The sequence below is a fragment of the Eucyclogobius newberryi genome, unplaced genomic scaffold, assembly GCF_026437365.1.
Source record: "Eucyclogobius newberryi isolate DKJ021-1_F unplaced genomic scaffold, fEucNew1.0.hap1 SCAF_18, whole genome shotgun sequence".
Taxonomy (NCBI): Eukaryota; Metazoa; Chordata; class Actinopteri; order Gobiiformes; family Gobiidae; genus Eucyclogobius; species Eucyclogobius newberryi.
The window spans coordinates 24,903,928-24,916,396 of NW_027315812.1; the positions used below are offsets into that span (position 1 = coordinate 24,903,928).

General features: G+C 41.8%; 1 protein-coding gene across 2 annotated transcripts in view; it reads right to left on the reverse strand.

The window, feature by feature from the left end:
* Positions 1-12,469, reverse strand: part of LOC140364797 (protein disulfide-isomerase TMX3-like) — a 92,309-nt gene that overhangs the window by 23,251 nt on the left and 56,589 nt on the right. The window lies entirely within an intron of this gene.

Here is a 12,469-nt window from a genome sequence, read left to right on the forward strand (position 1 = left end):
CATGTCTATCATGGAGTTTTAGATCAATAGTTATCTAAAAGGAATACAATGAAAAATCACACAAAAGGCCAGAGAAAAGAGCATAATGTGTGCTTTTCATAGGGCCGTTATTGTTTTCCCTCGAATGGTCACAGTGCGTCATTAAAGTTCATTGAGCTTCATTTATTCAATTACATTTTGTTAATGCTATATAAATAACAGCCAGGTCTCTTCTCTACAGTTCTTACCTGTAACTTGCCGTGATGGCGTCCCCAGCTCCATGGAGATATCATTCTAGCTGATTTGACATGAAATGCTCAACTAAAACGTCCTCAATTCAAACTGAAGCCGTTTTTGGGCTCTTTGTGAAGCTGACACTTTGTAGTTTTGGCTATGTCAAATCCAATCAATTACTTTTTATTGGTTAATATAAATGAAGTTGCTGTTTTGATTGATGACCTGACAGACTGAGCATTTGTTGGTTCTTGACAACTCTCATTCAAAACTGCAGCCAATATCACCACACATTTGATTTAGGGGCTTGATAAAGTAAAAATCTCCAGATAGAATGCTCATAAAAGGCGTAAGGATTATTTGTGAGTCTGGAGTCAAAAGATTCATCCCAGAGAGGTTGATTTGACTGAAAAAATGTGGATTTAATATTTTTTATATTTAAGATGCTTAGGCGCTTGATAGTTCTATTTTATCATCAGATGGAGGACAAAAGCGTTAAAAAATAAATTAAAAAAATAGTTCCTGTAATATCTTCCTATGCACACATTATCTGGGAGCTACAAAGGCATGTAGCATATGCAAAACTGAACTGCATACGCTCAAATATTTAAAAGAATCAGTTTACACCAGAGACTTCAGAACTGCCTTAGCAACGCTCTCACCGTGTAAATAATAATAATCTGTTTTAAGGCTAGGCAAAATAATATGTCTGTTTGCCGTAACACAACCGACCCGCTACGAAACTAGCCGACTGGAAAAAAAATATCAGCATTTTGTTGAAAAAACATCAAAATCTTTTATTTTTCAATTATTTCGCCGACTCACCGACCGGACTTTCCTAAACCGCCATGTCGAATATTTTTATCACGCAACACATTCATTTTCAGTCCTCCACATGCGTCTGCAATAAAACAGAGCGCGCAGGAGCCGAGATATTGCATTTTACAAGTTGGTTTGCCTCTGTCGGCGCCACTGAAGTCTCCATAGGACATGTGTTTCTCTGTCAGGGTGTGAAATTTGACTTCCACAAATGCATTCTGGGAGGGAAACACGCCCAGCAGCGTCATCACAACAAACATGGCGGTGCCCGTGTCCCCCGCATGTTCCCCCCGCTCGCCTTCGCTACCCAAATAAAGGATAGCGGCGTACAAAAGGTCGATTGAAATATCTTAAAATCGTGAGATTTAGTCTCCCGATCGGGTTGATAGAGACGTTTTCCGTCATTGACTGTTGAAGCCTGACCCCTGGTGGTCACTCCGACTCAAAAAATGGCAAAATTTTGATCTTTTTTTTTTTGCCTTCAAAGTAAAAAAAAAAGAATTTGCCTACTGACCGAGCCACTTAAAAAATGTTGACTCGGGTTACAGCAAACAGACAATTTATTTGGGGTAGCCTAATAAGATGACTTATTTTAAAAGGCCATCTGAAGTTTGACCCAAAGTTTCCCTAAAAGGCCTGAAGATGCTCAACTGACACTGAAAAAGTAGAACTTCAACCTAATTTTAGCGCAATTATGCCCGTTATATGCGATTCTTGATTATTATAGTGGTTTATTATAGTGGTGGAAATGTGTTATTGGCATTCTATAGGAATATTTTTTGTGTGGTTTGTTGCTTTAAATGGGACGTTAATGTTACCAAGTTGATATAATGTGTAGTTTTCAAAATGTAAATAAAGAAATGTAAAGAAAATGTTAGTTCTTGTGTACTTCTGGTTATGAGTGACCTTCTGCAAGGACACTCTAAACTAAACCAATACATACAGAATTCATTTTTGGACCTAAAGTCAGACATGGCCACCCTAAAAGATTTCCAACCAAATTGAAGTTGCAGAAAACTCCTGCGTGGACTACCTTTCACACCCAAATAATCCAGAGGAATTACAAAACTCTCTACAATACGGTGCAAGGTCATGAAAAAAAGCCATTGCTCTTCCGCACACTTTGCTACAGTTGGGGCCCAGATAGGCTCTGCAGAGGCACACATCGCCGGGCCTGCCACCTTTCATCTTCACCTTGTTACTCCTGCAGCTAACAAATCACCACCAAGCAGGGCAGTATCCATCACTGTCCCAGCCCACCAGCGAGGCTCCGATCGGGGGTAGAGTCATCACAGGCTGCCCACCGCTGAGATCAGCAATTGCAACCGACGCAGTCATTACCATTGTGAGGCCCGGCTGACAAGTGGGCCACTCCAACAGATGGCAGCATATTCACCCCAGCGTGCAGCTATGGAAGGGTTTGATGCTTTTACTAAATGCTTTACAGGGCACTTGAAAGAGCATGACTCAGTTTGAGGGTAACGCTACATGTTAAATAGAAAAGCATACATTGGTTTTCTCCAGTCATGATACATTGCAAAACCTAAATGTGATATTTTCTTGCACGGTAATGACACTCTTTAGTTAATTCTCAACAAAGTATGGGCAATATGCTAAATGTTTTCTTTTTTTCTTACAGCCTAGTTGTGTTGCCACAATACTAGCATTTCAAACTGTTTTGATACTAAAGGAATAGGCTCAATACTAGAATTATGTGAACAAACTTTACATGGATCAGATCATGATTTAATACGATATCGCCCAGTTCTCTCCAAACCTGTAGCGAGGACCTCTAAGAACCAATGAGGCATTGGAGGAGCTACTTTTTTTTTTTTTGGACATTACAGACCGGGAGGTTTTCAGAGCAGCCACAGATCATTTGGATGAGTAGACAAACTCTGACATACATTCGATTCTGTGACTTTGATCACACATCAAAGTAACCTGGTTCACAACAAAACTGCGGCAGTTAAAACAGCAGAAGGAGGCAGCGCTACAAAAGGTGCGAAGAATGGATTTTACAGGGAGGTGTCGAGAAAGATCACAGTACAATACACGTCTGAAGCAGCAGTTCTCTGACAACAACCCGCCGTGTGAAGTGGGATCTGTCTTCTCACCAACTACAAGCCTAAAGCCCCTCACGCTGCAGACGCCCTAAAACTGGCCGAGGAGCCCCACTGTGGACACCTCTGCTGCCATTTTTAACAGCTCCCATTTTTAACACCTCCCTGGAGTCATGCCGTGTCCCTGCCTGCTTCAAATTGTACATCATCGTGCCTGTCCCCAAGAAGCCCTGGATCACTGGACTGAATGACTAAAGACCTGTGGCGCTGATGTCTGTAGTCACAAAGTCATTTGAGCGCCTGGTCCTCCTCCACTTCAAGTCCTTCACCTCCCCCCTGCTGGACTCACCAGGAACCTATGCCAGGATCCTGGTTGTGGACTTCAGCTCTGCATTCTACACCACCCTCCCTGCTCTGCTCCAGGATAAACTCTCCCAGCTCAACCTGCCTGACTCCTCCTGCAGGTGGATTACTGACTTCCTGATTGATCGGAGGCAGTGCGTGCGGCTGGGGAAGAATATCTCAGACACTATCAGCACAGGATCTCCTCAAGGCTGTATACTTTCTCCTCTGCTCTTCTCCCTGTAACTGCTGCATCTCCAGCAACGACTCCGTAAAACTGATCAAGTTTGCGGACGAGTCGGTCTACAGGTGGGAGGTGGAGTTTTCGCCCAGAAGACAGTGGAGATGATCGTGGACTTAAGGAAAGTCACAGCCTCCCCTCACCATCACAGACTCCCCCATCTCCACTGTGGCCTCCCTCCGCTTTCTCGGCACCACCATCACCCAGGACTTCAAGTGGGAGCCAACCATCAGCTCCCTCACCGGGAAGGCCCAGCAGAGGATGTACTTCCTGCGGCAGCTGATGATGGTGCAGTTCTACACGACCATCATCGAGTCCATCCTCAACTCCATCACCGTGTGGTACGCTGGAGCCACAACCAGGGACAAACAGAGACTACAGCGCATTGTGCGCTCTGCTGAGAAGGTGATCGGCTGCGGAGTTCCATCTCTGCAGGACTTGTACATCTCCAGGACTCTGGGACGAGCAGGTCAGGTCACAGCCGACCCTTCTCACCCTGGACACGGACTATTTGAGCCCCTGGCCCCTGGTCCATCCGGACCAGAACCTCCTGCCACACGAACAGTTTCTATCCCTCTGCCGTTGGACTCCTGAACATTTCTTAACACCGGCCACTTAACAATACTAAACCAATACTATTCACGCACTGTTCTACTTATTTTTTTACTTATTAGTAAATTATTAAATTATACTTGACTCTGTAGAAGCTGCTATTAGTCTTATTTTATTATCAATTATTTTATGTTGTATGGGAAGAGGCCCCGTGGAAGACCCAGGACACATTGGAGGGACTACGTCTCTTGGCTGGCCTGGGAACGCCTCGAGATCCCCCCGGAGGAGTTGGATGAAGTGTTTGAGAAGGAAGTCTGGGAGTCCCTGCTTAGACTGCTGCTCCCGTGACCCAGCCCCGGATAAGCGGAAGATGATGGATGGTTTTATGTTGCACCTTAACGCTGAAACAAGTTCCTCTGTTTGTGAACTGTGTTCAATGTCAATGGCGATGAACCTTTTCTGATTCTTATTTGATTCTCAAAGAACCTAGTGATGAGTATGATGAATTAAAGGTGACATTCTGGAAACATAAGATGAAAACATCATAATGCAATATTGGCATTGTATCGCAGCTGCCTCAGGTGAATACTGCCATTGTTTCCTCGGGCAAGAGCCTTACCCCAGTATCTGCGCGCACTGGTGTGTGAATGTCGTGAGTGGTCCCTTGATGTAAAGTGCCTTGAAGTTAGAAAAGCGTTATATAAATGCAACCATATGCCATTTATTTTTACCATTATTACAATATCCTACATGTTGTGATTAAGAATTGTATGAAAAACTCGAGTCATACAAGTTAAATGTGCTTACATACAAGCATAACTTGAACAATAATCCTCTTGATTTGCCTTGCAGACTCAGGAAATATTCAAAACTTTGTTTACAACAGATGTTATTTTCTGAAATAAATCCACAGAGGAACAGAAATCTGCAGCTGAATTTTAAGTAAGAACACTGGGTCCATGCCAACTGCTGCCACAGCAGACAAAATAAATCTCCTCCACCGATAATTAGAGATGCAGGGTGGCACAATATAATGGAGTGAGAACAAACAAGACAATTAAGGTTAAGGTACACTTTTTATCTCTTTATAGGGAAATGTGTCCTCTACATTTGACCCATCATTTGCTGCAGGGCATCTCCTCAGGAGCTGTGGCCCCACAGTACACCCCCCGGGGACCCATGTCCAGATCTTGAACTAGTCTTAGTCAGGACTTCAGCTGGGGGATTTGACCTATTATGCATGTTTTGAGTTAATGGAGGAAACCAGACGAAACCCACCCAGACACGAGGAGAAACATGTACCCAGAATGCCGCCTGGGAGTCAAATATATGACCGTATTGCTGTAAGACGAGCGTGCTAGCCACTCTGAGTTAAAACTGCTGAATGTTGATAAATAATAATAAATGGGTTAATGGACTTGTTTCGAGCTTTGTCCGCTGCTGCAGGCCTCACTTCCTCGTGGTAGTTTTTATTTTGTATGACCCCCGAGTCTGGATTTCCGAGGACTTGAACGCCGAACATGCAGAATGCGCAAACATGGAAGAATCAATCAAAGCGCAACAATAAGCTGTTGATGAGGGTAAAACATGGCATGCTTTAAAGCTCTTAAAAGTAGATATTTCTTTACTATACAGCTCACAACCTGAGTAAATAGTAGTTCTAAACCTAATCCCACCATTAGCACTGGCAGACCTATACATGTACTTAGCCTGTGTGGCAGTGACCTTCCTCCTGATGTTGCAGGATTACAAGTCATTACTTCACTTACACACAACTTCACAAGACTTAGCGGCCAGTATAGGACACCCCCCATGAACAGGTTTACCCATAATCCCATCCGTTTGAAAGTGTGCATGTATGTACTATTCATGAGCTCGCCATGGCCTTACTCTAGACAGAACCCAGCCCGTAATAGCAGTGACGACGGAGTTGCGGGATAAAAAGCCATCAGATTTATGACCGCGTCCGTCCGGAGGGAGTGGATTAGTGGACATTGACAAGCTAGGATTTTCTCAAAGGAGGGCAATTAATCTAGCAGTGCTGTGGCCAAATGTGGTTGGGTAAAGCCTGCAAAATACATCATAGAGTCGTGGAAGTAAATTAGGGAAGGCTAATCGTTCCCATGTAGAACTGAAATACGAAAGGGGAAAAAGAACAGCCCGTTTTGTTTCAATGTATAAAATCTCTCCGCTGCTGTACACTTTTAATTACACAGGATATGGGACGCCATGCCTGCAGTAATCTCCCTGGTTTAAACAATAACAGCAATGAAAATAACATCCTGCAGGCAGTCAATCATGCAGATAACAGTGTCCAAACAAAAACATGTTTCAGCGGAACGGGGCAGTTATTATGGGGAAAAAGAGGCAATTTCACTTAGCATTGGTGAAGCTGAACATAATTTCACCTTTTATAGGTGAAACAATCAATTCCGGATTAGGACGATTAAGATAATATTGGTGTTTATGTGTACCGAAAATACATAATTATAATACTAGTTTTGAGTAACTATTCTGGTTATTGTTTCATTTGATGGTTTTCAGCATAGAGTTACTTTTCTAAAATCAGAGGAATACATTGTGATGTTTGTTCATGAACTTTAGGCTTCGAACTGAAAAATAGTTAACGCTGCTCTTTTAGTGAGTGCGGGTGCCATTTTTCCTGAGAGAGAGAGAGAGAGAGAAAAAAAAAAAAGCAGTTCTAATTTGTTGTTTTGATATGCCAAGCTTTTCAGTAAAATAATGCAACTCGATGAGAAAGTATTTCAAGTATTCAGAATACAATGCACAATATTCTGTAACTAGTAAAATATATTTTCAAAGCATTCTTCCCAACACTGGCTAATATTTTTGTATTCTCTACCAACATCAACAAACATTTCCCTCATGTCATGCCGAGTAATGTAATACGATTTCACTGTGATTATTGGGATGATACCATTTCATCAAGACAAGACAAGAGATTGGGTTTTTAAATAAACAAATTTTGCCTTCACAATGAAGTTGCAAAATATTTGAAGTCAAATTTTTGCTTTTATTGTAGCTGTTGTAGTGGAATTGCAGCTTCCAAAGAGCTGTAATTCAGCAAAAGTTAACATGGAGAAAAACAAGATAATTTTTCTAACGTGTGCACAATCTTTGAATAAAGTTTTATTTGTACTAAATTTACTGAAAATAACACATATTGCCGAATTTCAGTTGACACTTAAAACTCCTGTATTTTTTTTAGATACATGAGGCAGATTAAAGTTTATATTAATGTGGCTGCATATGTGACTCGCCACGGCAATTGTCGGACCATGTCGGCCTCGGTGAAACTGAGAAAAACAGCATTTTACTTTTTTCCCCCCAAATTTGTGATTTTCGTTTTTTTGCAGAATGTGCTAGTTGAAGTTATGAATAAGCCCCTGTGTGCTTCAGATAACACTATTGGTTGTCTTAAACGTATACATTAAGCTGTTAAAAATGTGGAGTTTTGGGGTCTTTTCCTGCTCTCCTGGGGGGCGTCACCTTTTTCTAGCCAACGTATTGTTTACATTTTCCACCAATCAGCTGTGATCCGCATGGCCAGCTGCGTGCTCTGCGTGCTCCGTGTTTTCCTCTCATTACTCCAGACCGTCTGCAGAGCACAGTCTTCAGAGCTTACATTTCCTGGACTACATTGCAACGGAACTGTTTACTCAGGTACACTTTTACTTTACTACTAAATTATTGCTTTAACGCTGTGTTTTAAGGCGGTCTCGTGATCACTTTAGAATCTTACTTGTCTGCTCCGGTGGAGCTAATGCTAAGCTAACATGTTGCTTCAGTGCACTCTGCAATACGGGCTTAATGTGATTACTTGCTGTTATCACTATGTTATTGGGTTATTTTTCGGCGTGGGTTGTGTGGGTCGTGCTTTGTGTGTGTTTTATGGTGGACTAAACCGGCTGTTAGCCCCACAGCCCGGAGCTAAACGCAGCTATTCGGAGCTAAGTTGTAAGCTAAACTTTGCTATGTTATCCGGTTATTTTTCGGCGAGGGAAGAGAAAAAAACTACAACTCCCGATACCACTTCTGGTCACGTGGCTTACGTACGTCGCACGTCACGCACGCACTGCGTCACTCGAACCAATCACACGCTTGCCTGGCCATTATCAGCTTCCTGTGTGTCTCTCTGTGCACGGTGTTGGGAGAGACAACAGGACGGCTGAACCAGGTAAGCTTTGCGACTAAAACACCCGCTTTTAATCACTTTAATGTGCGCCGGTTTTAAACTCGAGTGTATGTTTATGTTTTGGTGTGCTGTTCTGCAAGTGTTTTGCTTTTACGAGCCGTGTTATCTCAAGTGAGCTAGCTAGCATTGCTAGCCGAGGGCAGATGTCTCAATATCTCTGCGTTTTGCATCTTAAATACACTGTTAACGTCACAATGTGAACTGTTATCTGTGAAGCGTGTTATTCCCATATTACTGTTAACCCTAATCCTTTTTTTCCCCTTTTCAGAATTGGCAAAGACACCCTGACTGACATGACCTGTCTCTACGTGAAGTCTGCTAAGGAGCGTGGTAAGTGTAAAACATTATTTTGGTGATTTTCATGTTTTAATGATTAGAGTATAATTAACCATAAGCAACATCTGTTTTTCAGGTGAGCCTGCAGTTTGTACATCAAGCTTCATATCACTGTGGAAACAGCTCCTCCCACACATCAGAAGCTGCAGGCCACGCACAGATCTCTACAACAGAATCTAATGTGCTGTCTTTGGACCCTCACCGCCAGCAAGCAAAGACATCAGGATGCATTACAGCTTTGACTTTGCACAGCAGGTACTAATAATAGTGCAAATGCAGAATAGCAATTATAGAGACATATACGTCTTAATCAAATGTCATATGTATTAATCTAATCTCCTTTTCTCTCTCTGTCTACTACCCTCTGCAGACGGGGCCAAGCTTCACTACACAATGGACATCCACTTCCTCATTGCTGGCCACACCAAATTCTCCCCTGATTGCGGCTTTGGACTTATCAGGCGAGCATACATGAAGACCAGGGTTGACGCTTTGGAAGACATCGCTGAGGTTAGTTTATATTATTTGACTACTGTAATGTGTAAACATTAGCCTGGCAAAACTTCAGTGCTGCTCTCTGCTTAAGATATGTTTCTTCTGTTCTCATTTTTTTACAGTGTCGCCCTTGTCATCAGGTAGTGGAAAACAGCTCTCCTGAGTCTCACCTCAGTATCCCACAGCTTGTTGGAACGGCGGATGGCAAAGTGTTTGTCAAGAACTTCAACTGGCAGAAGCATCTGAGTCCCTTCTTCAGACGGCTTCCAAAGATCAAGAGTTATCAGCACTTCAGGTATTTATATTGAAACTCTCACATTGTGTTAAAAAACAAAATAGTTAATGAGTGTTTTATGTGAAATAGTTAGCCATTTCTTAAATGTCCTGTTATTTGTTTACAGCTTTGATGCCAAGAGCCGAGAGTCACAGCACAGAAGAGTGCACAGACGAAGAAGAGGATGAGGATGTGATCTCTGATGTAATTGGACTCTGGTGGTGTACATATCATATCTATTATCTCATATCTCATATATTCAAAGCCATGGACCCGTTGCAGTTCGTATACCTGGCCCTGGCATCTGTTTATAAGAGTTATTCTATTAAGAGTGTTTTTTAAACTTCCTATAAGTTACTGTCCTTTCCCCCTGTATCTACTGCGTTGTAACATTAAAGGCTATTTTATCTTATCTTTTTGTTGTTTGTGTTGAATCATTCAGTGCACCATTGTTGGTGAATCACCTGTGAATTATGTTTCTCGACAAATGCAATGAACCCTATTCTCATTCTGATTCTTTGATTCTATTCAGGGCCATTTGTAATCCAAGTATTTCCATTTTAATATAGTAACTTCTAATTCTGATTCAAGTCCAGTTACCATCAATAACAACACTCCACTTGAGTCTTGAGTGACAGCTGTAGGGGGAGGTGGTGTCAGTTTGACAGGGGGGAGGGCTTATCTCAATGAGATGCAAATGAGCCCCGCCCCCTGTGACTCTGGGCTCACTCCGGTGAGAAACTTTGGAAGCCGTTTTCTCAGTGAAAGGTTTTGAGAGTTGTATACATTCAAATGACCACAACTTACTCAAATATTATCAGATCTACATGAGTGAGACATCATTGGAAAGCTTTGAATTCACACTTTCAGAATCTGTGAATAACTCAAAATGTCTCCGGGTAGACATGTAACTGGATTAGCCACGGTCAGTCACATATTTATTAATATAGTTAATGATTGAGTTTGCCATTTGTAAATTCTGGCTATTCATTGTAATATACTGTATAATTATTATACAACTTTCCAGTGGCTGTAAACAGAAGGCATTTTAAAGGCTGGCATTAGATGGAACGTTGGCTGAAATGAATACCAGTACATGGACTTGTAGTTGTAGAAATGTAGTTCTGTGGTCTAAAATCTGCTTAACATTTGTATTCTATTTTGCTGCCACATCTGCCACATTAAAGTTAATAAGTCAGAATTTTTCGTGTATCAGGAATAGGCTGTGTGTGCTGCTTTTCTACACACAGCCTGGAATAAATGTGCAACTTTTTCAATAACATGCTGTGACTTTTATGGATGGACAAGCAGACTCTGGGTGTTCATCAGTATTTAATGGATAATATTTGCACACAAAAGAGGGAAAAAAAACCTAACAAGCAAAAGTGAATATCGAACCATGGTCTCGCGCGTCAAGGCCAATCGCCAATCCTACTGAGCTAAACACCCACACCTGTACCAACTGCTGAATGGAGTAGTCTCACTTCACCGATCAATTTAACACACAAATTAGAGCTCAATGTTGTTAAATGAATGCCTGTATTTCTAACTAACGTCTAATTACGTCAAAATCTGCTGTTCCTTCGCGTCCCTCTGCACATGCTCCGTTAGGACAAAACCTGCAAACATCCAAGATTCCCACACAGCCTCTGAACACCGTCACAAATGAAAAGGGGCGGGAGAAGAAGAACTAAGCTTCCCGCAGTACTGCTCAGTGACCTGCAGATGACACCAAAAGACACTGACTTCAGCCAAGCTTCAGGAGCAGAAGTGAGAGGTAACACTGGCTTATTTTGATTTCTGAACAATTTAAATATAGTTGTGACACAAGGTCATTTTTAAATTGTATGGGTAAATCACTGCTCGCCTTGATTGCCCTGACTGTACGTCACTGGTATATTTGTAGTTCGTGGTCCCAAACTCAAAGAACTTTAGAGGGATCAGCTCCTTCTTAATTGCAGGTCCAAAACTGTGCACCTTTGAAATTATGTTATGTTATGTTATGTTATGTTTTGTAGTGTACAGTGTGTTTGTCTTTGTATTTTGGTGATCTGTGTCCCTTTTACTGCCGTATTTAATAATTATAGTGATGTGTTTTTTAAAGGGGACACATAATGCAAAATATTTAATTTAACCATGTTATAACAGTTTTCCTCACCATTAGTTTACTCAAAGTTGTATTCAGATTGATACCTGTTTGAGTTTAACCTGCATCGTCCTGCAACTGAGGCTTGAGTGCTCACCTACCCCCTATCCACGCCCCTGTACATAGTCTTAATTTTTTTAAACAATTATAACGGAGTGATATAAAAATGCAACTTAAAGCACAATAGAAATAAAGTTGGAATGGATATTGGCACCAGATCCAATTTCATGTATTTGCACATAATGTTTGGGCTTCTGTGGGACGTTTTTGTGCTGATTAGGTTTTTTCCTTTTTGAACGTGGAGCAGAGCTGAAAAAACTAATTTCTCAAAGTTTGATAAAAAGGAGCTTTTCAGTTTGATACAGTAAAGCAATTTAACGCTTCCTTCTATGAGAGAGAGCTCACTCACATATTCTTGCACCTGTAAACCTGATTGTTCATGAATATAAATTAGGTTATATATTATTCAGATACAGCCAACATCATCTATAAAACAAATCTATACAATGTGAAGACCAATTTCTATGCATTTTCTTCCCTCAGTCTCGTCATTCTTGTGCTGAACTAAACCATAATTCAGATCTTGCTGGAAACGAGATTTTGGGAGGCGTTTGCGCTGCCAGTTGGCTCCGTCTCACTCACGACACAGCGTCTAATTAGAAGAGTGGGATGTCAGCGTCGTGGCCCTCTTGGATCACAGCGTAGCCGACAGTTGGCCTTAGCCCCGGCGCAAAGCTAACGCGGCTCTACTGCGCGTCATCATTAAAGCTGC